Source organism: Mauremys reevesii, linkage group 1 (genome assembly GCF_016161935.1).
Source record: "Mauremys reevesii isolate NIE-2019 linkage group 1, ASM1616193v1, whole genome shotgun sequence".
Classification (NCBI taxonomy): Eukaryota; Metazoa; Chordata; order Testudines; family Geoemydidae; genus Mauremys; species Mauremys reevesii.
Window position 1 is genome coordinate 118,063,099 of NC_052623.1, and position 22,518 is coordinate 118,085,616.

The 22,518-nt window shown below is 42.1% G+C and overlaps 1 protein-coding gene across 4 annotated transcripts in view; it reads left to right on the forward strand.

The window, feature by feature from the left end:
- The window catches only part of FHL2 (four and a half LIM domains 2), a 73,115-nt gene that overhangs the window by 29,507 nt on the left and 21,090 nt on the right, over window positions 1–22,518 (forward strand). The window contains exon 1 of one of the 4 annotated variants that reach the window (XM_039493019.1): window positions 13,225–13,389. The exons of 2 other annotated variants lie outside the window; for them this stretch is intronic. The gene's annotated coding sequence lies outside the window, so the exon portion shown is untranslated. Of the gene's footprint in view, window positions 1–13,224; window positions 13,390–22,250; window positions 22,291–22,518 lie in introns of those variants that run through there. One more of the 4 variants, XM_039493028.1, reaches the window with a different exon arrangement.

The following is a 22,518-nucleotide window of genomic DNA, read 5'->3' on the forward strand; positions in this document are numbered from 1 at the left end:
TCATCCCAATCTATGCAACTGCTGTTTCTGCTGTACCTCAGCTCAAGCTCCACCTAAGAGAGGCAGCTACCCTGCCCCTTCTGTCCATTAGCTTCCAGCAGTGCCAAGGTTCTTCTTTGCAATGAAAAGTCTGGATGCCTGTAAAAGCAGCTGGAAATGAGGCATAGCCAGCACCATGGCCAGTTGGCTCTGCCTGCTGGTTTGGACACTGCTGGCTAGATTCAGTGAACACAGGACTGGGATTCAGGAGACCTTTGCTGTATTCCTCACGGTCACTGACTCACTAGGCCATCTTGGATAAGACACTCAAACTCTCCATACATCAGATACCTCATTTGTAAAGTGTTTAATGCTTGGCCACCTTTGTAAAGCTCTTTGCAACCTATAGAAGAAAATTACTATGTACTGTACATGTCAAGGCTATTATTAGTCTACTTTAATATCCTGTACATTGAATTCTGTCACCACATGCTTTCAAGATCTATGTTTTGCAAAGGCAAGAGAGGCCATTCTACCTTTCTCCCCTGACCCGCAGCCAGGGCCGGCTCCAGACCCCAGCGCGCCAAGCGTGCCATGGGAGGGCGGCAGGCGGCTCTGGTGGACCTCCCGCAGACATGCCTGCGGAGGGTTTGCTGGTCCCACGGCTTCGGTGGCGCATCCGCAGGCATGCCTGCGGGAGGTCCACCGGAGCCGCGGGACCAGCGGACCCTCCACAGGCACGTCTGCAGGAGGTCCACCGGAACCGCAGGACCGGCGACTGCCAGAGCGCCCCCCACTGCGTGCCGCCCTGCTTGGGGCGGCGCAATTCCTAGAGCCGCCCCTGCCCGCAGCAAGCCGTGAGGTAGGAGCTGCCATCCAATATACACATCCCTCAGTGGTGGGGAGAAGCAGCAGGAGTAATGTTGGCTGTAGGAGCAAGAAAGACCATGGCCTTTAGACACCTTCACTAACATAATGACCATCATATTGGCTATGTTTATTTCTCAACCACCCACCTGTTCTCCTTTATAGCTGCGTTTGTAACACTGACAGATCCTGGTCAGCGGTGGCTGGGATCAAACCCGGGACCTCTGGAGCTTAATGTATGAGCTGCTGTTGCATGAGCTGAAACACACGTGTCTTTTAGCCAAGTCTATAGCAGGCTCATTAGTTTCTAGCTGGTCGAGCTGCCACTAGAGGGGGACAGAGTGCCACACCAAGCAGGCATGGATTAGACTTTCACTGGGTGGGCAGGATGGAAAGATGACGTGTTGCGGCATTAGTGGTATAGCAGCCTCGCTGGGACATTTGGACGATGTGGTATGGGGGACGTAGGGGAAGGACCGAGACAGTCTAACTAAATATATAAAAGAAGTCACTCACAACAAATACACCTTCAACCTTTTGTATTAATGTCATTTGTCTATTATTGTCTCTTATCTATTTCAATTGTAAGCTTTCTGGGCAAGGACCTTCTTCCTGTGTGTTTTTGCAGCACCTAGCACAGTGTGCTCCCACTTTTGAAAGGGGTTCTTCATGCACTTCCACAATAAAAATAAGTGTGCGCTTATAACAAAAATTGTTGAGGTATGAAGTTGTGACTTTTCTTCTTGGACAAATGGCAATACTCCTGTGACTAACATTTTATCACAATCTTTGTTACAGTCAAATGGGATGTTTTGTCCTCAGTGGAGTAACAGTACAAGCAGATACAGACAGACAAACACACATGCACCTTACACTTACTATTTGCTGTACCAAGAAGTCCTTCCAACCTGAATAAAATCCTGAATGTTGGTTCTGAATATGAAAAATAAATTTGAGCATAAATCTTTTCAGTTATTAACCATCAGCTTCAAATGCCTTTAATATTTTGAAAACAAGTGGTGGGATATGATTGGTGATGGATTAGCTGTTTGAAGAAAAGAGAGTACTGCTATACTGAAAAATATCTATGTATTAATTACAAGAAAGCCACATTCTAAAAATAGAATGGAACCTGAACCTAGCACACCATCATTCTAAAATGTAACAGCTTAGACTATTGTAAAGAACAGAAAATGAATGAAAAACATAATAGGACAGACTAGTCATAATATTATAGGTGGGTTTTTTAAGAACATCTAGAGAAGTTGTACACCCAACTCTCCTTAACTTTTAATAGCAGTTGAGTGCCTTACTCCCTTTCATCCCACCCCAGGCCTGAATACTTCACACAATTACATTTTCAATCCATTTCAGTAATAATTTCAAAAGTGACATTCTTTAGCATCAGAGTCACCTCAGCTTTCCAGGCAGATCATGTTATTTACTGTAAAGCTGTCTGCTTCATCAAACTTATTTTTATTTTAAAACAAAGCCATTCCCATGAAGTTTAGAACACAGATAGGCAGCCCATTTATGGAAAACATTACAGGAAGAAATGCATTATGTGTGTATAGCAATTTTAAGATGCATTTTTTTCATTTATAATTAAGTGGACTTGTTGTGGGTTAATGTTATGTATCAGTGGCCCAGAGATCAGAATCAACATCAGCAACAAACTAATGTATTTAATCCTATTATTTCAAAGGGACTGGGCATTTATAGAGTTCAAAAAGAACATGGGGCTAGAAGGATCAATGGTAAGGCTGCTACTTCAAAGTGCATGCCTTGAGTTAATATTTTTAATCATAACATGTGTCTGAGACTCAGTCTCTGAGCCTCTCGTGCTATATGTGGAATAGACAAACCATGTCACTAGGCAGAAATAAATTGTTACCACACAAAAGAATCTTTATATAAAACAGGAAGCCCCCAACTATCTTCAGTTCAGGGAGATAGAATAGTACTTCTTAAACCGGGTCTTCAAAAATAGTAGCATCCAGAGAGGAAAACTGGGACGTGATTCTGCAGTCCTTTTAGAGGGAAAACTCCCCCTTTGAACTCAGTGCAAGTTTTGCTTCAATAATGACTGTAGTATTATGACCTGTAATTCTCTTTCCTTAGTTTCTTTTGCCATTTTTAGCTTAACAATTATGTTTCTGATAATGTCTTTCTAGTTTCCTTGTTTTCACTCAGTGTTTCCTTCACTTATTTTATAGTTCTTCACCCTCTGACTATTCTATAGTTTTTCTTTCTACTTTTTCCCTTCAGTTTTTCTTTCTACTTTTTCCCTTCAGTTTTTCTATCTGTGCAGTTCTATTTCTGCCAAGAATCTGAACCAGAGCTGAAGTGAACATTATACATTTTCATCTCCAAACCTAAGTAAGAGATTGAATGTACAATTACTGTGAAATTGTACTCTGGAACCCACTCCATAGAACTCTTGTTCAGATCTCTTAGCCATTGTTCAGCTCTCTTGTGGCATAACCAGCATAACTAGTGTTAAATACTCTCTCATCATGGACAACTTTCACTGATATCAATGGATGTTTGACAGATGAATCAAGTACAGAATATGCAATAGAGATCTGGAGTGCAGATACAAGATCCACAGAACAGGTTAGAGATAAAATTGTACCTGCTAAATGTAGTCTAACCAACATACAGAAATCTGGGGGAGGATTTCAAAATAAAATCTGACATTCAGTGCATTCCTAAGGCAAAAATTTACCTTCGGGATTTGTATGAGTTCCAGGGATAAGTCAACACTAATAAGGGCAATAAGGGGTTGATCCAACTCCCATCTTCAAGAGGTAGCAGCCACAGAGAATCTGAGACTGAAAAGAAGGAAGAAATGCTAACAAGTCCTATTTGTGTTTCAGAAGTTATTTAAAATGCACTACTATTTAATAAATCAAGGGGCAATATTTTCAAATTTACAATAGCAGTAATTGCTGCAAACTCTGTCTCTGGTAACTTGGCTTTCCTGGAGATCAGGGATGGATGATTCCAGTGCAAACCTGCTGATGCAACTCAATGCCCTCTAATGGCAGCAAAGCTGGTACCCAGAGGAAGTACCACAGAGGGGTAGGGAAGAGAGCATGTGGTGGAAGTGACATTTCTTCCCTCCTCCCCTCCATGCATTGGCCCTATTCCATAGGATCAGGCTCTCCTCCATCAGCATATGAAGAGAGAAGCATGGAGTCTGCAATGAACACTCACTCCTCAGGGAATTTTTTGCCACTCCTTCCACTCACCACTATGGCTCAGATGTAAGTTGGAACCATGAGGACTTAGCTCTCTTTGCTCCATGCAGAGTTGAGGCGTCTCTTCTGGCAGTGCTGTTCGCCTAGTATGGGACCAGTCAGCTGCTTTAATGCGGTGCCTCAGCCTCACTGGCTTCCCAAGACTCAGAGCACCATCAAAATAGGAATTTGTCATTAGTTGGGAGATTCCAGGCCCTTCATGACTCTCACTTGTGTTCCCTTCAGCTTCCTTATCTGCCCTAACACTGTTGCCTCCTCTGACCTGCTCCGTTCACAGCAGCACCACAGCCCCAGCCCCTCTACTTTTCAACATGGAGAGATCTTTATGACACAGTCAGCAAGACTTGGAATGAGATTTCCACCAGCAGTTCTCTGTCTTCCTTCTTGCTTCATCTGTCGCAGACCCTCTGCAGAGCCTCATGACCCATGAGGCTGAACGGTAACATGTAATTTCATACACACCCAGAAATAACATATTGAACTGTGTCACATTGGCCTGCTCACTTTCAGTCTCCACTGGAGACTGGTTACTATGAATTAAACTATTACTGTTGATATCCCTATCTTATAACATAGTAACAATGCACAGATATTCTGAGGAAATCATTGACATTTTAGAAACAGCCTAGTGAGATGACTGGTTCTCCCCTCTATATTGAAATAAGCATTCTTGAAAGCTACCAAACCATGAGAACCTGTCTCATTTTTCACTGAAGCAAAGGAGTGAGTTTTAAAGACTATATGTGAAAACGATTCCAAAATGTTAAGAAAGCAAACTGTATTGAATGGAAATATGATTTCTCCAAGTTTGCCCAGAGTTCCTAAAAATACAACCCTTTTCAGATTGGTTTAGGAATAAATTGCAGCACATTTTCCTCCCAGCAGAAGAAAAAGCCTTTGGTCTTTCAGAAGTAAATAGTCAGATCCTCAGCTGTCTATTGAAATCAAGCTATGACAATTTACACCAGCTGAGGGCTTGCTCCAGAGGTTCTATATCAGGGGTAGGCAACCTATGGCATGAGTGCCGAAGGCAGCACACAAGCTGATTTTCAGTGGCACTCACACTGTCCGGGTCCTGGCCACCAGTCCGGGGGGCTCTGCATTTTAATTTAATTTTAAAATGATGCTTCTTAAACATTTTAAAAACCTTATTTACTTTACATACAACAATAGTTTAGTTATATATTATAGACTTATAGAAAGAGACCTTCTAAAAATGGTAAAATGTATTACTGGCACGTGAAACCTTAAATTAGAGTGAATAAATGAAGACTCGGCACAGCACTTCTGAAAGGTTGCTGACCCCTGGTCTATATCAACTCAGTGGGAAAAAATTCAGATTACTGCAAATAGGAGTTGCAACTGGGGATTTGAAGGGGAGGAGGGAAGATGAGAAATACAGTGAAAAATCTGTTTATATATTGCATATACAGGAGCAGTGGCAGAGGAGCCAGCAAGCAGAGCTGAAAACGGGAATCTGAATGGGAGTTTGTCCGGGAAGTTTGGGAAGGGTGTGTGGGGTGTTCTGTTTGGGTTTTTTGGGGAGGTGAGTTGGGTTTTTGGACAGAAGCTTAGGAGGGAAGGCTACAGAAGCAGCAGTGTTAAGGATCCAAGGAATGGAAGAGACAAAGGAGATGGCTGGGATGTGGAAATTACGGGATGTACATTATCCTGGAGGGGGTACCTGAAAGATGCTTTTTTGTATGAAGTGCCACCTGATAGAAGAGAAGATGTGAGGTTTGGAGATGCAGCTAGAAAATATGATTGAGTTTCAAAGGGGATTTGAGCAGATGATGGCAGGAAGGAGAGAGGAGGTTGAAGGGAAAACTCAAGACTTGCAGATGCAAACTGGACCAGAGAACGGTGAGGATAGACTGCTAGAAGAGGAAAGTAGCCAGTGGAAGCATGTGACGCTGAGAACAAGGCAGAGGAAAAGACTGGCTAGCGAAGGAGAAACAGGTCTACTGAGTTGTAAAATGAAGGGGAGAGGCAGGCAGTAACAGAAAGGCAAGGAAGAAGAAAAGAGCAGTTAGTCCTACAAGAAAAGGAGAACAGACAACAGAGATAGCCAAAGTTTGGAGACCCAGGAGGATAGAGGATGATTTGCAGAAGGTTGCAAGTGTGAACAGAAGACAAGAAGACTTGCAACCAGAAAGATTAGAAGCAGGAAGGCTGGAGAAGTGCACCAACACCAGGAAGAAGCAAGTCAACATGATTGAGAACTCCCTACTAAGAAGAACAGACAGGCCTGTCAACAGAGCTGATCTGGAGAACAGAAGAGCATGTGTGGTGCTGTCTGCAGGGAGCTAAGATACGGGATGTGGACCTGAGAATAAAGAGGATCCTAATGGAGCGGGAAAGAATCCACTGATTGTCTTTCATGTGTGAACAAATGATACTGCTAGATTCTCGCTGGAATGCATCAAGGAAGACTATGCCTGGCTAGGGAAGATGCTTAAAGAAATGGAGGCTCCGGTGATCTTTGGTGGGATTCTACCCATCTCTAAAGAAGGAGAGTGAAGGTGAGACAAGATGATGATGAACAGCTGGCTCAGGCAGTGGTGCTATAAGGAGGCCTTTGGGATGTTTGACCACTGGGAGGTATTCACGAAAAGAGGACTATTCTCATGGGATGGACTCCTCTGGAGTAAGGAGGGAAACAGACTTGTGGGATGGAGACTGGCACAACTGATTAAAAGATCTTTAAACTACGAATTCTGGGGAGGGGGTCAGAGAGGAATTCCACCCCCCATGCCAGATAGGCAGAGACCCTAGAGGTTCTTCACCTTCCTCTGCAGCGTGGGCCACGGGTCACTTGCTGGTTTGAACTAGAGTAAATGGTAGATTCTCTGTAACTTGAAGTATTTAATATCAAGATTTGAGGACTTCAGTAACTCAGCCAGAAGTTAGGGGTCTATTACAGAAATGGGTGGGTGAGGTTCTGTGGTCTGTGATGTACAGAAGGTTAAACTAGGTGATCATGATGGTGCTTTCTGTCTTGAAGTCTATGAATCTGTATTCCAAATTTGTTCGGGGAATGTTAAACATCTGAAACCTCCCACATGAGGATGAAATTTCAGAAATATTTAAATATTGCTTGACTGTTTTAATCTTATTTGACTAAAATGTAAGGTTTGCATGATTCCATATTACTCTCTGAGCATTAATGCCAAAAATAGCCATTTTCTTAAATGGATCCTGGGATTTGCTGAATTTTGATTAAAATTTGATAGCACAAAACTTTCCAGAATATAGCAGCAGTTCATGGAATCAGCTAGAAACTGAGCAGTTTTCAAACTTTGCAGCATTGCGTTTTTATTTTCACAGGCCTTTCAATTAAAGCTATTTCATGGCTCTAGTAGGGGGGAAATGAGAATGGCATATTACTACCCACCACCCGCCCCTCGTTTTCAACCTTTGTTCTGTTTGTTTTTTGAACCAAAGTGGAGAAAATTGCCAATATGCCTGTAAACTTCAAGAACTGGAAAATTGCTACAATACACATACCACTGAGAAAACCCAAACTAATATAATTCGATGTAAAGCTACATATAAGTTATATAAAATGTTTACAGTCAATGGCATGGAAATTAATTCCACTTATAGCTTCAGGACTAAGTTCTGTTTTTCCCACACAAGTGTTCCAGCCCATGGGAAAGAACCACTTTCCCAACCCCTCACAACACAACCAGGAATGAACCTGTCGGAATACTGCGTGTAGTACTCCCTGAGTGCATCAGGAGACAGGCTAGTGCGCCCTATGGCACTTCATGCTTCATCAGGAGTGTGGCCAGTGAAGCTAAGGAAATGGCCAGGACTCTGGCCCTTGTGTAGCTCTTGATGCCCAAAGGCAGACGTGGTAGGGAGTACATATTGCACCTCTCAAGAAGGGGTGATGTTCATCATGCTCACCCAGTCCACCTGAGGACTTCTTCCTATAGCTAAGTCAGACCGAATACTTTGAACCTCCTCTGCTCAGCTGCTACATTTCTGCACCTTAATTAATCCTTATTGTATGCCAGTTACTTCTAACATTTTTAGAAGACTTTCAGCAGATCTGTGCCGAAAAATGCATTTGCAATTGAAAGTCTACATCTTCCAGTTGGGTGACTGCATCCGCAGATGGCTATTTAAGCACCAAAAGCACCATCAGCAGCAGAGATGTCTGCTGTATACAAATGTAAGTTTCCCTTAAAGGCCTCTGAGAAATTGCCTGTTCCTCATAATATACTGCTGCAGTTGTGATCACCAGAAGTATTTGGCCTGAGCCCCTCCTGATTTAAAGGAAAGGGAGCTTCTGGCAGAGCTTTTCTCTGTGAGGGCTTCTTGATCCTGGAAATCATCCTCCTTACAAGTACAAACTAGCTGGTGTCTTTTAAACTTCAGGACATGCAGCAAGGCTCATCTCTGATGTCAGATTTATGGGGGAAAGAGGAGAGGCCTAGAGGTCAAAATGTTTGGGGAGGAAAGTGGATATTTAAGATCTTTATTGGTAATTATTTTATTAATTAGTTATTTTATAGTTATTAGTTACTCTGCCGGTACGAAAGCTGCTTAATTTGCATTTGTATTATTAGTCCAAATAAAGAAAGAAAGAAAGTTGTACATGGTCCTCCTGCCTCCCTTTAAAGGACTGCTCATTGCTGTTACATCAGAATGACCGTGTCTTTGAAGCACTGCTGCTTTGCATTGCGTAAGTCATGCAAATACTGATTTAAAAAAATGAAGAGTTTGCATTTTGAAAATTATCTGGATATTTAATCCCTGCCTATATGGAGATTCTTGATAGACAGATTTCAGATCCTGGCCTGGCCCTCTCGCCATGCTAACCAATGCCATACAGAAATCAGGTTATAGCCCAGCACCCTGCAAATTCTACAGACTATTTTATAATTAATATAGGCCTTATCCACACTGGCCAGGGAACCTGGGGTAGGCCCTGATTTAAGCACGTTTGGGTGCTTTGCTGAATCAGGGTCATTGTGCCTTTCTTGCAAGAAAAAAGTTTACATATAGTTCTGTCATAGGTTTCCCCCCCCCCACTCTGGACTTTAGAGTGCAGATGTGGGGACCTGCATGTGAACCCCTAAACTGAATTACCAGCTTAGATCTGGTCTGGCTGCCACCACCCAAAAAAATTTGAGTCATTTGGGAAACTCTGTCTTCCCCCCAAAACCTTTCCCTCCCTGGGTAGCCTTGAGAGACTCCTCCACCAATTCCCTGGTGAACACTGATCCAAACCCCTTGGATCTTAAAACAAGGAAGAATTACTCACCGCCCCGCCCCCTTTTTGGTTCCTCTGGTGAGGTGTCAGCTAGGCTAGGTGAACTTCTTAACCTTTTACAGGTAAAAGAGGCATTAACCCTTAACTATCTGTTTATGACAGGTTCTCTGGAAAGATGCTAACTTGGTTTGAAATTTCATTGTAGAAGACAGAGTCTGAGCAGCTAAATTTATCCCATGTGTTGGGGTGAGGAGTGGACCATTCCCAAGTTTATATGAGAGTAAAACAGACTGTGTTCACTGCAGACTAAGGCTGCGCTGAAGGTCAGGCAGACACCTCTGGTCAGGACACTCTTGCGATACATAAGCAATGGGAAAAATAGTGTTAAAAAATCCGCACCAAGCAGATTGTACGGTATAGTAAAGTGTACGTAAAGTTGTACCTTTCCGTAAGCAATATGTTTCTCATTATACAGTCAGTTCTTAGTGTGCACTAAATCAATCATTCTGGCCAAAGGCGTTGTAGGGGCTCACCTCTAAGGATTTGACACAACTATTAGATTTTAAGCAAATTCTGATTATAATACTCAGTTGAGGCCATGGCCTAATAAGAAATTCTGCACTAGGCTCTCTCCCCACTCCCCTTTACTAAATTATTAAAGCAAAGTATCTGTCAGAATACTTCAATGGAAGTCCAAGGGCAAAACTCCATTGGCTTTGGAGGGAGCAGGCCTGGACCTCAATTTCCCTGTCTTGTAAAATAATTTTTTAAATGTAAAACTACAAGAATATCTAGTTTAAGTTGCAAAATGGCCCCAGGAATATTCTTGAAGTGAACTGCAACATCCAGCATGCCAATAGCATCATTCTGTGGTTTTGTTATTTACTTTGTAGTGAGTGCTGTGTTAAAAAAAAATCACAATAAAGACACATAACAAGAAAATAGTATGGGTACAATTCAGACTAGCTATGTGGAAATCAAAATCACGACAAATTTCCCCTGGAAAAGGAATGAGAATTAGGAATGTCGGGGGAGGGGGTGCCAATGGGTTTGGTGTGGTAGAAGAGAAAGGGTGTGTGATTCCGCTGTCCCATTAAAAAATAATTACCAATAAAACAAAGCAGAGATGTGACCATTCATTGCTAGTGTCCCTCTCCAAGCACAAAGCCTCCAAAAAGTCAACCAGGGCCTAAGTCAACAGAAGTTCTTCTGCCCTTCTAACTTGGAAAGCAAATTAAATACTTGGCCAAAGCTCTTTTATCATCTAAAGGGCAGCATGTGGCCCTCCACCTCCACATATTTCATTCTAATAGCTCAGCAACAGCCAGTATACATTCTAGCTTAGAATTATAAACATTACATTAATTTGCAGCAAGTCAGAAATACCATTAAAAGATTGTTAGCACTGCGGTTGCTGTGAGTGGATGAGGGTGATGTAGGGAAATAAAACTAGTGGAAAGAGAGAAGAGCAAGTAAAATGTTACCTCAAGAGAGACCCAGAAATAACATCTCATACAGCCCAAATCTGATCACTTTCAGGGCTCATGTCCAGTCTCATCTTTTTACCCAGGCATTTACATAAGAACATAAGAATGGCCGTACCGGGTCAGAGCAAAGGTCCATTTGGCCCAGTATCTGTCTACCGACAGTGGCCAATGCCAGGTGCCCCAGAGGGAGTGAACCTAACAGGCAATGATCAAGTGATCTCTCTCCTGCCATCCATCTCCACTCTCTGACAAACAGAGGCTAGGGACACCATTCCTTACTCATCCTGGCTAATAGCCATTAATGGACTTAACCACCATGAATTTATCCAGTTCTCTTTTAAACGCTGTTATAGTCCTAGCCTTCACAACCTCCTCAGGTAAGGAGTTCCACAAGTTGACTATGCGCTGTGTGAAGAAGAACTTTCTTGTATTTGTTTTAAACCTGCTGACTATTAATTTCATTTGGTGACCCCTAGTTCTTGTATAATGGGAATAAGTAAATAACTTTTCCTTATCCACTTTCTCCACATCACTCATGATTTTATATACCTCTATCATATCCCCCCTTAGTCTCCTCTTTTCCAAGCTGAAGAGTCCTAGCCTCTTTAATCTCTCCCATTTGAAAATGGGAGCTGGCTTGGAAATTGTAACTCTAGGGATCGAGGATTGTTCAAAGAGGATTTGTAGTGGGTTATCTGAAACTGCTGCACTTAAGAATTACTTCTTATTATCCTAGCTCTTCTTCAGCTCTTTTCATCCATAGATCTCAAGGTAATTTGCAAAGAAAGCCAATATCATTATCCCCATTTTACAGATTGGGAAATTAAGGTACAGAGAAGCAAAGTGATTTGCCCAAGATCATCCAACTGACCAGTGGCAGAGCTGGGAATCTTCTGTGTCCCAGTCCAGTGCTCTATGCACTAGGCCACATTGCCTGTGTTTTTAAGGTATGTTAAAGGTCCCAAGAGCATATGGCTAGGCAACCCTTTTAGCATTTCTATGAATCAAAACATTTAAGAAGCAGGTTTTATTCCTAAGAGCAGTGTAAGGCTCACTCATTTTATGCAGTGGGTATTTTGCCTGCATGAGGACTGCAGGATCAGGATCATTGTAGATTTTGTTTAAAAAAAAGTGAGAGAGAGATGTTACTGATACGTTTCATCCCAGGCCTGGAGCAGAGTACTGTACAAGTTCACGGGTGGGGAAGATGCACCTGCAGCAACAAGATTGTGAATCCCTTACTGTACATGGGAGAAGTCTTCTTAACACACGTACACACTGATGCTATTCAAAACAAAGCACTTCAGTTGTTTTCCCACAAACCTATGTGCCATCCATAGGGAAGGGCTGCAGCGCCACCAACAGTAGCTCCCAGCGGGAAGTTTATGGGGTTTATATTCATCCTGGCAATTTTTCTTTAAGTTGAACAACTTACTCTTCTTGGAGTGTGTCCATCGTTACTGAAATATTAGCAACTTGAACTGCACACAAGGGTAGAGAACAAACATTTCTAATGTGCTTTGGATCCAAATTCTTCTCTCTCCGGGAGGTTTCTGAGGACCCCCCCACACACTATTTTTAAGTTAATATGTTTCTGTTAGAAAGATTGAAATGAAACTAGACTTGACAGTAGATAAATTATTTCCTGGTTATGTTGGAATTAATGGTTCTCCCTTTATTTAACATGTGGCCATTGGAAGGGTTCTCTGTATGGTTCCCTAAGTGTGCATTGAGACAATCTGCTTCTTTGGCTTCCAACTACACAAGGGGGATTTGAATTTCAGTTGCTTCACCTTTCCTCCCTCCACTCCCCCCACTAAGGGGGGTAAAAAAAGCAGGAAGGACGACTACATGGACAGAGGCACCCATTATACACGCATGCTCCTCAGAACACAAGGCACCTTATCCATCAAGTACCTAGAAAGAGACAATGTAAATCAATCCATTGTTTAAAGAAGAGTGAAACAGCTGCCAGAAGAGCCAGTGCAAACAGATTCTCATACTAATTCTAACCAAATTCTTCATTCTCCCAGCCAGGTGAGGAGAAAATCAGTGAAGGGTTTGTGCTTGAATTGCTCTCAGCCTTTCTTTCTGCAAGCTGAGCTCACTGGGCTTTAACAAAGCTCCATTACTAACAAACATCACGGGGTTAAAAAAGCAAAAGTGTGGGGAGGGAGGAGGGGGAGCCATTTTCGGAAGAGGGCCAACAAAGACAGTGTGGTTAGGAAGGGGGAGGAAAAAAAAATCTACATCCTTGGAAGAAAAAGTGTTGAATGCCAGCTGCACAGAGCCTAAAAGAATCAGTGTTTCTGATGCTTTTGTCTCCTTATATGGTAAAATGATACAGAGGGGTTTCACTAGGCTGTGAAGGCAGCAGCCTGTTTCCACACAATACTGGCTGCAGAGCAGAAATCAGAAGAACTGCCCTTCACAGGCTGTAGAAATCCCTGGTTAGCTGTGCAGCTACTCTACAAGTAGGGCCAGGTGCTCTCCTTACATATTTGTTAATGGATGTGACTCCCTGTCCTGCCTGGTCCAGGGAGAAACACTGACTGTCCGCTACTGCTCTGTAAGTAGATATCCCTTCCCCCACCCTTCCCCCCCAGTACCATTGACTATACCTTAGGAGTTATTGATTTAAATAACGAAGCGTGCAGAGTGAGAGATGTTTAATCCTAAAAAGTGTTCTGTAATGGATAAGAATAAGGGGAGGGGGAGATATTTAATCCCCCCCTAAAAAACACAGCTAGGGCTGTGAAGAGGATAGGAAGAAGGGTTTTTCATAAAAGCAGATCTTTCTGTATGTCCCTCTGTAAGTGATATCTTAATCAAGGTGATGAGGCATTGATCCATTTCATTCTGTTACTATTTTTACTACTCTATAGGCTATTGTATCTTTATCTGATCCACAGGAGAAGTCGTAAAAGTAGGAGCTCAGGTTTTGGGGTTTTTTGTTTAAAAAACAACACCTCCATTAATATTTCCTAGCCCAACAAAAGAGCTGATTATTTTTGCACTGTAGAAATAGTTGATACACATACAACAAAGATAGCTTCCTATTTGCTATTCCACACCAGGGACAAAATGTACAAGGAAAAGGGTGTACTTTTTTATTTGGAGAGATTTAATTGGAATGAAAAGCAATAAATAGCTCTGAATTTTTTCCTTTTGCCATATATATATATATATAAGGAAAAAATTCAGAGCTATTTTTATATATATATAAAAATATATATAAAATGTGTGTGAAACCACAATCACGGAGGTGGATTATCATGGACTTCTCTTTATGCAAAATAGAGGAAAGATCATTTCAATAAATAATGCTAACTTTCATTTTTCTGCTTTCATTATTTTTCTAATCCCTTCCCCCACCCCCACCCTCAAACCAAGAGGTAATATTTGGGTTTTGATACATTGTTCACAAGACAGCATCCTATTTCCATGTACATTCATGCCGGGACCCAGTCACAATTACAAAGAGGGAAACCAATAATAGAAATATACACAAGAAATGTCATTTTGTTGTTCATCAACTGCTATTTAGAGGTATGTTGATTAAGAGGATTGATTACAAATAAGTGTTATAACTAGTACATTTGGATTAAGTAATGATAATGTGACAAAATCTTCCCTTGGATATGCATATGCAGTTCCCATTGACTTCAACTGGAGTTGCCTTAGGCATATCAAAAGAAGAATAAGGATCATCGAATAGCTTATTGCATCCAATTGGTAGGGAATTTTGTAATTAAGTTTGCAGTTAAATTTCCATTATGATCCCTTATTTTCATTTGTTTCTACATTTCAGAAGCTCTCTCCTTTGGGGCTAACATCTTTGATTTATTTTTACTTAGCCAAATGATGACTTTTTGGTTCCTGAAAGTTTAAGAAAAATTGATTCAGCCATTTGGATTTGAAACCCCCACTGGCACCCACTCCCCCCCCCCCCACTTTTCTCACTGTATAAAAATTATCACCCGTTTCCCTGTCCCAGGCGGATAACTGGAAAAGGGTGGGCTTTGAAAGCTGGCTTGTAAGCAGAGCTCATTTTAGAGTTCTGTATAGCCTTGACCAAGTTTGAAAAACAATTAGCTGAATACTAATAAAATTACAAATGATTGCTTCCAGCAGCTCCCATTGGCCTGGAGCAGCGAACCGCGGCCAGTGGGAGCTGCGATCAGCCAGACCTGCGGACGGGGCAGGTAAACAAACCGGCCCGGCCTGCCAAGGGCTTTCCCTGAACAAGCAGCAACCCCAGTTTGACAAACACTGCTCTATGAAGTAGAGAAGTACTATTATCCCCATTATACAGGTGGGGAAGAGAGGCACAGAGAGAGTAACTACATTAACAATTGTGAGGTGCTCAGATATTATGATATTGGGGGCTATATAAATACTTTGATATGTAGATAGCTCATTGTTATTTAATGTTTGTGTAAAGTACCAAACTGAGAAACCCTTCTATTCATCTGTAGGAGAGGGAGAGTGATGCTCCCTTCCATGCTTTTCTGGAAGAGATGCAGTATGGACTATTTGGGCTATTGTCATGGTGCTGCTGATGGATTGTTTTATGCAGGATTTCTGTACAATGGGAGAGGCAGGAATTTTCACTGTATAGCATCACATGATGTTCTCCCATTGCCTGGTTATATCTTTGGGGCTGGCTGTTCTGGGTATTGTACTGGCTGTGTGCAAATCAATAAAAGAAATTAACTCTTTTCTGGATGGATGTACATCTGTTGGTGAGAAAGTAGCTTAGTCTCTGTGACCGTTCAGCCCTGGGCTTATATACTGTATTACATCTGCCACAGATGGTAGCTTTATTAACTTTGCACCATTTTTCTCCTATTAACTGTTTTAAAATGCTACCATTAGGCAGCTGAGTTTCTATGTTTGTAATGGTGAGCATTTGATACCCCCACCTTAAACAGATCACAGCCTTATGCCTCACTATTTATTCTGAAAGGGAAGGAAGGCAGACATCAAACTCCAGAGGTATTGAATTAGTGAATTAGCCGGAGGCTTTTAGCTTTAATTGTGAATTTCCTTCTTGTAGATTTAAGAATCACATGGAAGGTTATTGAAATAGGTTTCTTTTGTAGTTGAAATGTACACAGGTATATGTAAATACATATGTACTCCAGTCACTTCAATGACAATGTAAGGTGTGCTGAGTATGCCGTTGAACTGTCGGTGCTCATATCTACGCTGCCTTCTGTACTTACACGGCCACCGGCACTTACTTTACAACTGTTGGAATTACTTTAAAATGCTAAATTGAGGAAGATGTTGGCTGGTTGCAGAACAAGCCACAATTGCTAGAGTGTACACTTACCCCTACTATTACTAGTGCTCTTCTAGCCAGGCCCAACAGAAACTTTCCCACACAAGAAACAATTTAAGTGCCTTTTAAAAAAGTAATATTAAATAAACTTTCCAGTTCATGATAGGGACTGTGCAATCCAGGGATGAACCTAGGTAGCAGGTATACTTTGCTCAGGAGTATACATGCTAATACAGGTTGTTGTCTTAGACAATTGCTCTGAAGAACCTGAGATCAGATATCAGAATGCCACACAATAGGCAAAAATGTGGTGGGGTTTGTGAGAGGGGGCTGAATGGCTGGAAAGAACTAATTCATGGCTCAGAAGTATAATTACAGATCACCTTTCAAAGAGATGGGGTTTTTAAATCAATTGGGCGTGTAACCTTTTATTCCATATCATGTGCCAGCAAGGCCTGAAAGGGATTTGTTAATGAAGTTTCTTTACTGCTATTTGTTACGCGTAAGAAAGAGCAGAAATGTCAAGTCTGGCTTTCCCTGGTTTTGTTGAATGACTTCTGGGAGGTCTTAGGAATGCTTTTTGCAAGCTCCAAACTCTTTGTTTTATTCTTAGAAACACCCCCCCACCCACACATGAAGCAAGGAACAAATCTACAGTTAAAAGAATTGCTTTTTTCTATCAGCACTTACTGGTTAAGATCCCAGTCTGACTACAGTCATGGGGTAAGAGGCTGGGCATGTTCTGAAAGAGAGCAACAGCCTATCTTAAGATGCTTTGGTTTCTTAAAGGCACAGTACTGAATTCCCCCACTAAGCCCTTGGGTCCTGCTTACTGTAAGATCACTGTACCATGGTATTAGGAGGCTTCTCTCCCTTCCCCTTCAAAGAAATGACAAAAGAAAGAAGAGGTGGACAACCAGCCAATTGAGAAAGAAAGTTAGCAGCAACGTTTACACAAAGAGAGTGGTTAAGCACCCGTTAACAGAATTAGTACAGCTGCCATTATACAGGATACATAGGTCGCCAAATGGAAGAGATTGCTGAAGTCATGCTTCCCCACGATGAAAGGAAGTGCAGAAGAGGGAGCTTCTGCCCACTCCCCTCTAGGAGTTTCCATTTCAGGGACCTTCAAAAAGATGGGGTGTCTCTATGCTTGGCATGGGGATGTTGGTATTCAGATGACAGGTTAATGTCAAAGTATCTTTGAAAAGTTATTCTGCTTTTTCCCTCCCTGTTACCCAAGGAAGGAAAATGTGCACCTTCATAGAGGAGAAGTACACCACCACCACTTTGAGATGCTGTGCTTGTGGAATACACACACAGTAGTGCCTACTACTGCCCCTTTTCCCAGGGTGCAGCACAGACCACTGCCCCTGCATTGATCCATTTGGGAGTCTAGTGTCATTGCTGGGCCTAGACTTCCTTGGTCCTTACATGTCAGGGGTGCAAGGTCCAGGACTATACCGAGCCCTTGCCCAGGAGCAGAAAGCAGGAAAAGCCCGTTCTGCCCTCTTTCCACACTGGACTAGGTACAATCTAGCCCCAAGTATTTTAACTCTCCTGATGTCTTTATTAGCTCTGCAGAGCAGATTAAATCTGGAAAACTTTAGAGCACTGTATGCCAGGAAAGAAGAATCACATGAAAGTGACACTACCTCATACTAGAAACACGGACAGTTAATTGCCAAAAATGCCACAAAATCAGCCACCTCTGAGACAACACACAGGAGCATGTGCAGAGAACTGAGATCTTTCACTAATGATGCGTAGCCCAGCATGTGTTCAACTTTGACATATTTTAGCCATTTGTGGTTCCTCAGACTGAAGACCAGACTAACCTTCCTGAGAGCCACATGGGTGCTACCGAAAGCCCTAAAATTGACTTTAAAAAAAGCAGTGGTGTGCCATGACAAAGCCCAGCAAACACGGAAGTCCAGCTCCTCAGCTGGGGCAAATCGGCACAGCTCCATCTGGCCCAGAACATGTTACAGCAAGACAGTCAACGCCTCTTCCTAAGAATCAGGCATATCACTCACCATAAGTGAACACTCCTTGCCCAATGGCTACTTAGAACTCAAATAGGCCCTCAAAAGGTGGGCGATCTTACCTCCTTCTCCCCATCAGCCAGCCAGTCCATAGAATCACCCTAGTTTATTGTACAATATCTATTCCATATTAGGCTCTGTACATCTACCCTTTACTCCTTCTTTTCCAACTAATGCTTCTGGCAAATGTTCATTTAGTCTCTTCTTCAAATAAACAAAATAAAAAAAGAAATAACATTAGCCTCTGTTGCCTGCATGGAATTATGGTCTTGGTCAGAAAAAATATTAGATCTTGGAAAATTCACCTGCAGATGATGCAACAAGATGATTGATAACAATTGTGCCCATAACTGCTAAGTTACGGGAAAGATCATCTCTTGCCAGTAAATCCATTGTATAGTTCAGAATGGTAAATCATAACTACAAAGGATATCATAAATCTTTACACTTTAGCCTTTGGAGCATTAACATAAATAGTTTCCAAATGTTCCATGTCTGCATGGACTATGTCAGTGGAGTTGCCAGACAGAAATCTTCCTTTCTTGAAGGAAGGAAAATAAAAGGTTTGAAAAATCCTACATGCACACAACGTTTGTTTGTTTGTTTGTTTTGTTTTAAGAATCACATGTGTGGGAAGTGTGTGAACACCTCCGAGGAGCACTTAATTTCTAAACAGAGGGCTAGCAGAATCTCATGCTCACAGGAGCACAGACTGTGGGTGAAATCCTGGCCCCACTGAAGTCAATGACAAAGCTGCCATTGATTTCAACAGTGCCTGGATTTCATTCCATATCTCAGTATGCCATTACAGCGAGAGTTAAAAGCTTTGAGTCTCTTAATATAATTTGTCTCCTATATTTTATAGTGAGGATATTTCCCCCTTGCTTTTACCATTGTTTTTCTTTTTAGTGTTTCTCAGTGTGGCAGTATAAATTTTAATAACCACTTCTCTTATAATGAGCTTATTCACGGGAAAACGGAAAGGAAGCACATTGTAAAGTTAATGTATTAAATTATTCTTTGATTATTGTCTTATAATCACTGCCCTCCTTGGCACAGCAGGACCTGGACATATTAACATTCTGGGCATGCTGATGAGTCCATCTTTTTTTCCAGGCCTATGAAGAAAAGGTTGCCTGAGAATTTCTGTATGCCTTTGGAGCTTTATTTATGATGTGGATCATTGTAAAAGTGAGATTTTATGATGGGATAGGCTTGTTTATTACTAGGATTTTGATGAGGCTAATATTAACTGTTGTAAATAACTGTTGTATTATCGTAGCATAGGCGCCAACTCCATGGGTGCTCCAGGACTGGAGCACCCACAGTAAAAAATTAGTGGATGCTTAGCACTCACCGGCAGCCCACCCCCGCAGCACCTACCATCCCCCAATGGCCCCGCTGATCAACTCCTCTCTCTCCCAGTGCCTCCCGCCCGCCACAATCAGCTATTCTGCAGCAGGCAGAAGGCGCTGGTGGGGAGGAGGAGGAGTGGAGATGGGAAATGCTCAGGGGAAGGGGTGGAACTGGGCAGAAAGGGGTGGGGCAGGGGATTGAGCATCCCTGTGGCCCAGAGGAAGCTGGCGCCTGTGTATGGTAGCACCTGAAGGCTTTGTTGTGTTAGGCACTGAAGAAACACAATAAAAAGACAGTTCCTGACCCAAAGAGCTTATGCTCAATCCATGATACTAGACAAGAAGAGGGAGTTCTAGGTAAAGAGTTAAGCAATCTGATTGGTTTATTAAAGCCTGGTCTACACAAGGAAATTAGGTCGCAATAACTACGTCACTCAGGAGTGTGAAAAAAATCCACACTCCTGAGTGATTCAGTTAAACTGACCTAATCCCTGGTGTAGACAGTGCTAGATCAATGAGACCTAGCTACAGGGAGGTGGAGTACCTACACCAATGGGAGAACCCCTCCTGTTAGCATAGGTAGCCTCTTCACTGAAGTGGTACAGCTGCACTGCGGTAGTGTTTTAAGCACAGACAAGCCCTAAATAGCAGTATTATTCACCCACTGTCTAGGCCCCTCACCCAGCTTAATGCTGGTGCACAGGACAGGTGCCTGTTGAGTTGTAAGCATCTTTCATAAATCTAAAACAAATACAATGACTTATTTCACCATTCTCACTTCTCATTAGATAGGCCCTATTATCATGATATGTGATATGATATGGCAGAGGTCTAGCAAAGCATTAATGGTGTGGAAAAAGTTAGAGAATTGTTATTCCCACAATACAAAAACCAGGGGTCATCTGATTAAATTAATAGACAGCAGGTTTAATACAAAGAAGAGGATGTACTTTTTTACACAATGCACAGTTAGCTTGTGGAACTCCTTACCATGGCATGTTGTGATGGCCAGAAGTATAAGTAGGTTCAAAAAAAGAACTAAATATGTTCATGGAGGATAGGTTCATCAATTGCTATTAGCCAAGATGGTCAGGGATGCAACCTCAAACTTGGGACAGCCCTAAATCTCTGAATGCCAGAAGTGGGGAATGGAAGACAGGAATGGGTCACTCCAACTGCCCTGTTCTCTATACTCCCCCTGAAGCTCTGGTACCGGCCATTATCGGAGACAGGATACTGAGCTGGACAGACTATTGGTATAACCCAGTATGGCAGTTCTTATGAGCTTACTTTTAATTTCCCGCCCCCTGCAGAAGAGGCTGCAAGTGTGCCCTATAGAATAGAGATGGGATCCAACCAAATCCTCAAATCTAAACTTTTAGGAAGTTTTGATCCCGATCCCAACTTCATGAGTGAACCAAAACTTAAGTTCTGAATCTAGAGGCCCAAACTTTGGGAGATTTTGCAATTAGCCTCCTTCTCTTTAAACCAGAGGGCTGTGAGCTTGAGAACCTCAGCTGAATACAGCTGCCCTGGAGTCACAGATAAGAAAGATGGTCACTTCAGTTATTAGGACCCAAACCATTTAAGGCTTTATAGACCAAAAGCAGTTTAAATCTTCATCTGGAAACTAACTAGCAAACAGTTTGAGTACGGTGCACATGTAAACAGAAACCATTTCATAGGCAGACATTTACACACTCTGAAGTAATTGTTGAGTGGTTTTAAGGTGTAGTTGCATACAGCTCACAATGCAGCAATTAATTTGCAAAGATGTTGATAATTGTAACAAAGTCCACCTAAAAGGAACTCTCAGCCTTCTAACCAAAGGCAAATAATAAAAACGACTGCTACCTGCATATCCAGAATGAGTGGTGTGGTTCAATAAGACTCCCAGTTTGTGAACCTGAATAAAACAGTAAGTATTCCTCATGCAGGGAAGCGGACATAATCTCCGCTATTTCTTCCAGTTGCTTTCCCAGTCTATAAACATTAATTCAGTCTTATCTGAACTGAATCTCAGATAGCTAACTCTCCTTTATGTCCAAGTCTCTCATAGACACTGGATAAATCAATCAACTGCATTGGATAGGATCAGAGGAATAGATATAGGAATGGGTGTTATCTACAGATGCACTCATACCTCCTTTCTAACCCATCTAATGGCCCATAAGCAAGCTGAATAGAAATAGCCACTGAAGCCACCCCATGGCTCAGTGCAGGTTAGCAATTGCACAGCACTACTCACTGGGATCTCTCAAAAACAAGGAATGGAAGCATTCAAGAGTGACCCTGCTAAGCCCATGCCATAGGTGTGTCAACAACTCAGTGGTACAAAATCCCACTGACAGAGCGAAAAGACTCAGCATAGACACCCGGTCTTCACCACATCTCCAGAAGGCTGCATAAAGCAACACAATCAGTACAGTGTCTGTACAATAGCGAGGCCTCAATCAAATTCATTAGATGCTAGGATGACCAGAGGACTCTGGATCTCATTTGAGTTCCCTTCCCTACAACCTTCTGAATAATCATTCTTTTATGAGGAAGTGTCATAAATAAACAGATCAGGGTTAACGTCTCTTTTACCTGGAAAGGGTTAACAAGCTCAGTAACCTGAGAAACACCTGACCAGAGGACCAATCAAGAAACAGGATAATTTCAAATCTCTGTGGAGGGAAGCCTTTGTCTGTGTTCCTTGTTGGCTCTGAGTTCTCTTTTTGGATCTAAGAGAGGCCAGACATGTCTCCACGTTCTCCTGGAGTAGTTCCTACTATTCAATAGTGAGTATTAATTAGAAAGGCGGATTAGTCTTATAATTTGATTTCTACATTTGCAATTGTGTGTTTGCTGAAGGAAATTATTTATTCCTGTTTGCTGTTACTTTGCTTTTACTGAGAAAGAAAGGGGGAGGGGGAATGCTCTCCAGGTTTATAGGTTAGACTCTGTGTATTGTTTCATCTTGGGTTACAGAGACAAGTTACTTTCTTTTTATTCTTTAATAAATCTTT